This window comes from Copadichromis virginalis, linkage group LG3 (genome assembly GCF_057382275.1).
Source record: "Copadichromis virginalis isolate Kocher_CV1m ecotype Utaka linkage group LG3, C_Virginalis_male_GT1.1, whole genome shotgun sequence".
In the NCBI taxonomy this organism is placed as follows: Eukaryota; Metazoa; Chordata; class Actinopteri; order Cichliformes; family Cichlidae; genus Copadichromis; species Copadichromis virginalis.
This window is the reverse complement of record NC_140620.1, coordinates 6,469,971-6,475,770: the sequence shown is the minus strand read 5'-3', so window position 1 is coordinate 6,475,770 and position 5,800 is coordinate 6,469,971.

Genomic DNA, 5,800 nt, shown 5'->3' with positions numbered 1-5,800 from the left:
GCCCAGGGCTGGACTGGGACAAAAAAATTGGCCCGGGCATTTTGACTAGAGACCAGCAGGTATTAAAGCCATAAAGCCTTTGAATGAAAACAAACACTGTTGTGACAGTGATGTACAGTCTTGTTGGTATAAGTAAGTAAGTAAAATTTATTTATATAGCGCTTTTCACAGATAAAAATCACAAAGTGCTTTACAACACAGGCAATGGAAATATAAAAATAATATAACAGTAAATAAAACAATGTAAAACAATAAAACTATAAAAACAGCATAAGAAGAAATTAATCAAATGCTTTTCTAAATAAAAATGTCTTCAGCTGTTTCTTAAAAGAATCAATGGAGTCCGTGCAGCAAAGAGACAGTGGGAGAGAATTCCACAACCGTGGTGCCACAGTCTGAAAGGCCTGATCACCACGAGTTTTAAAACGAGTGCGCGGCACCACCAGCAGTCTCTGATCTAATGACCTTAAAGCCCGAGAAGATGTAATAATAATAATAATAATAATGGATTGGATTTATATAGCGCTTTTCAAGGCACCCAAAGCGCTTTACAATGCCACTATTCTATGTAGGTGGTTTCAGCAGGTCAGATAAATATTGAGGAGCTTGACCACGTAGAGCCCTAAAGGTTAGAACTAAAATTTTAAAATGAAACCTAAAATTTACAGGCAACCAGTGAAGGGAGGCCAAGACTGGAGTGATATGCAATCTTCTCTTGGTGCCTGTTAAGAGACGTGCTGCAGCATTCTGCACAGTCTGAAGACGATTTAAGGCTGATTTGTTAAAACAAGTAAAAAGGGTCATTACAACAGTCTAAACGAGAAGAAATAAAAGCATGGATAATCATCTCAAGTTTTGATACCATTAGTCTGAGTTTAGAAATATTCCGTAAATGATAAAAACAGTTTCGGACCAGCTTCTTAGACTGCTGCTCGAGGGACATCGAGCTGTCAAATATGACACCGAGGTTTCTAAGGCTTGATTTTACATAAGGGTCTACGAAGCTGATATGCTGTCTAATTTCTGGGACCATGTGGTCTGGAGCAATAATTAGAGTTTCTGTTTTATGTTAAAATGCTCTTCATAGACTACAGCTCTGCATTTAATACCATAATTCCCTCCACACTCACCACCAAGCTGGAGCATCTGGGACTCAGCTCATCTATGTGTCAGTGGATCTCCAACTTCCGAACTGGCAGACCACAGGCAGTAAGGATGGGCGGACATGTCTCAGCCTCCACCACTCTCAGCACTGGAGCCCCCCAGGGGTGTGTTCTGAGCCCCCTGCTGTACTCTTTGTACACATATGACTGTGTGGCCACTACCAGCTCCACCACCATCATCAAGTTTGCTGACGACACCGTCGTGGTGGGCCTGATCTCTGATAACAACGAGACGGCCTACCTGAAGGAGATTAGGAATCTGGAGAACTGGTGCCAGAGGAACAACCTCCTTCTAAACGTCAGTAAGACAAAGGAGCTGATAGTGGACTTCAGCACTAAGCAGGAGAGGAACTACCAGACCCCCGTCATCAACGAGTGCCCAGTGGAGAGAGTGGACAGCTTCAAATACCTCGGAGTTCACATCACGCAGGACCTGTCATGGTCCTGTCACATCAACACCGTGGTGAAAAAGGCCCGACAGCGTCTCTACCACCTCAGACGCTTGAGAGACTTCCAACTGCCCTCCAAGGTGCTCAGGAACTTTTACTCGTGCACCATAGAGAGCATCCTGGCGGGAAACATCTTAACCTGGTTCGGGAACAGCACCATGCAGGACAGACGAGCTCTACAGAGGGTTGTGCGGTCAGCTGAGCGCACCATCCGCTCCGAGCTCCCTGACCTGCACTCAATCTACAGCAGGCGGTGCTGGACCAAGGCCAGGAAGATCGTGAAGGACCTCAGCCATCCCAACAACAGACTGTTCTCTCTGTTGAGGTCAGGAAAGCGATTCCGCTCCCTGAAGACCAACACAGAGAGACTGAGGAGGAGCTTCTTCCCGCAGGCGATACGGTCTCTCAATCACACCACCACACAGTACTGACCCACACATATGGTTCTTACACACACACACTGGACTTTCTGGACATTGTTTTTGCACACATTGTTTTTTTGCACAACACTGGTCACTATATTCTTCATTTCCAGTTAATACTTGTACAGCTGCTGTTATTGTGTATATATTTATTTATATTTAGATTTCTTCATACATTCTTATATAGTTCTATATTGTGTATTTTGTTGTACAGTTATTTTATTTTCAACTTTAATTTATATATTTTATCTTATTCTTCCCAGTTAAATTTACCCTTCATTCTAATTTGTGTTGTACAGTTATTTCATTTTTAACCTTAATTTATATTTTATTCCTTCCTAGTTAAATTTACCCTTTTTAATTTTTCATATTTATTTCCTATCTTATTCATAGCCTTTCCCTTTTTGTTTTCTTTAGGTCACGAGCAGTTGTCCAAGCATTTCACTACATATCGTACTGTGTATGACTGTGTACGTGACAAATAAAATTTGAATTTGAATTTGAATTTGAATTTGAATTTATCAGAGTTTAGTTGGAGAAAATTGTCATTTAACCATTTGTTGATTTTTGTCAGGCAACTACTTAAATTAGACAATTTATAAAACTCAGACATTTTGAAGGAACAGTATAGTTGGATGTCATCAGCATAGAGATGATAGGAGATATATTTATAGCACTTAATAATTTGGCCTAGGGGAAATACATAAAGTAAAATGAGAATTGGACCCAGGACAGATCCCTGAGGTACCCCACACGGCAAAACTGTTGATTCTGATGTGACATGATTCATGCAAACAGTAAAAGATCTCTCAGACAGATATGATATAAACCATTTTAAAACAACACCAGTAATCCCAAACAAGTTCTTGAGTCTGTTTATCATGATACTGTGATCTACAGTATCAAAAGCAGAGCTGAGATCGAACAGGACCAGCCCTGTGTATTCTCCAGAGTCTGCTGCCATCAAGATATCACTAGATACTCTAAGTAAGGCCGTTTCAGTGGAATGCAATTTACGAAAACCAGACTGAAAAATGTCCATAACAGCATTTTTATCCAGGAAATAGTTAAGTTGTTCTAGTACTACTTTTTCTAAAATTTTCAATATAAAAGGCAATTTGGATATTGGCCTATAACTGTTAGGAAGAGATGGATCCAGCTGGGGTTTCTTTAATATTGGCTCAACAATAGCTTGTTTAAAGAAGCTGGGGACTGAGCCAGTATGAAGAGAAGTATTTATCATTTCCACAATACAGGGGCCAATTGAATCAAACACACTAGTGAAAAATGAAGATGGAAGGACATCAAGGGGGCTTGAAGTCTGTTTTATATGACAAAGCAGGCCTCTGATGTCTTGTAATGTAACAGGAGTAAAAGAGGACCAAGTATCAGAGGAGAGCAAGTTGAAAGTTTGATATTGAGAGGATGATGGAGAGATATTAGACCTGATGGCAATGACCTTATTTCTGAAATAGTTCATAAACTCATTGCATTGGGACGTTGAGTGAACTGGTGCACAAGGAGCATCAGGAGAAACAATACTCTTAATTGTTTTAAACAAGAATTTAGGATCTTTCTTTTTTGAAGCTATGAGGTGTGAAAAATACTCTGTTCTGGCATTTTTCCACATGTCATTTAGCAAGAGGATAGATTCTTTAAGGTGTAACTTATAAACCTCAAGCTTGGAAGCCTTCCACAAACGTTCTAGCTTGCGACAGTATCTCCTGAAATTACGAATGTTTTCATTTAACCAAGGATGAGATTTCAAACATAGGACAGTACTTTTTTTCAAAGGTGCCACTATGCGATGTGCACCGCTGGCCACAGCCGTCCCCTTAATGTGGATGGGTGGATGTGGGTCAGCATTCCTCCTGTAGTCCACGATGAGCTCCTTGGTCTTCTCGGTGTTAAGCAGCAGGTTGTTTGTGTCGCACCACTCAGCCAGACAATCCACCTCCTCCCTGTAGGCGGCCTCATCGTTGTCACTGATGAGGCCAATCACCGTGGTGTCATCTGCAAACTTAATGATGGTGTTGGAACCATCAGCAGGTCTGCAGTCGTGGGTGAAGAGGGAGTAGAGGAAAGGGCTCATCACACAGCCTTGTGGTACACCGGTGTTCATTGTGATGGTAGATGAGCAGCGGTTATCCAGCCGGACATGTTGGGGGCGGTTGGTCAGGAAGTCCAGTAACCATTTGCAGATGAGAGAACTGATGCCCAGGTCTGTCAGTTTCCTGATGAGTTGTGAGGGGTGGATTGTATTGAACGCTGAACTGAAGTCTATGAACAGCATTCTGGCGTAGGTGTTGTTGTTGTCCAGGTGTGAGAGGACAGAGTGCAGTGCGATGGAGACTGCATCCTCTGTGCTCCTGTTCTGGCGGTATGCGAATTGGTGGGGGTCCAGGGTGGGGGGGAGACAGGATTTGAAGTGTGCTAGGACCAGTCGCTCTAAGCACTTAGTGATGATGGGGGTGAGTGCTACTGGGCGGTAGTCATTGAGGCAAGATGGGTTGGAGTTTTTGGGTATAGGGACGATGGAGGTGGATTTGAAGCAGGCCGGTACCACAGCGTGGGCCAAGGACAGGTTGAATATGTCTGTGAGCACTCCTGCAAGCTCCCCAGAACACGCTCTGAGAACACGCCCGGGGATGCCATCAGGACCTGCAGCCTTGTGGACATTGATCCTGCTCAGCACCGCTCCTACATCGGTGGGGGAGAGAGTCAGAGGTTGGTGGTCTGGCGTCACGTCTGCTTTGGTTGTGGGGTTCCCTCGCTCAAAGCGAGCATAAAAGTTGTTGAGCTCGTTGAGGAAGGAGATATCAGAGGACGCGAGGGAGGGTTTGGTGGTCCTGTAGTCTGTGATGGTCTGGAGTCCTTGCCACATGCGTCGGGGGTTGGAGTTGGAGAAGTGTTCTTCTACCTTCTTTTTGTAATGGTGTTTGGCTTTTTCTTTTTAAACTCCACATAAACTTGGTTTATATCTGACCCAGACAGACTGCAGGTCATAACTTCGTACCTGAAGTTCAGTTCACCTGACACTCGGACCGGCGGCCGCCTCGGGTCTCTGCTCCTCCTGCCTCCCCTTTCCCTCATCCACCTGCTGCCTCTGTGGAAGCTCCGCCATAGCCACCACCAAACAACTGACTTATTTTTACACATCGACCAGCATCCGGCCAATCCACCACCTTCCATCAATTATACCGGTAAAAAAAGAAAAAATTTTAAAAACATCATCATAAAAATGAAAAATCACCATCGGTATGCCCGATGGCCAGTCCAGCTATGGTCGTGCCATCAGTTAACCCTTCACGTGGCAGCTGTGACACGCGTGCCCAGGGTTGCCGACCCCTGCTCTAAAGCATCTGATTTGGATTCCTGAGATCAAATATATTTTCCTTTGGCTTTGTTTTCTTCCCATTTGTGGCTTTAATGTAGTGTTACATCCCGTTTGTTTGCTTCCATCTGTATACATGTCCAGATTCACTGTTATGTTTCTATTCTTACATTGCTGTGTGATCACTGTTCCCTCTGCTAACTGATGTGACCTTTTGTATCTTACACTGATACTTGTCATATTTGTATCTGCGCCTAAAAGATAAAAATAAAAAAAGTTTTCCATGGTAAAACACAGCTCCACCTCCTGCAGTTCTCCCTCTGAACCACTAGGTGTCTCTGTTGTCTAAATTAAGACGTGCAGCACAGCAACCACAGCAGCGCTCAGATCACACGTGTCCTGTTATTATGTATAAAAGCATGAAACAGGTGA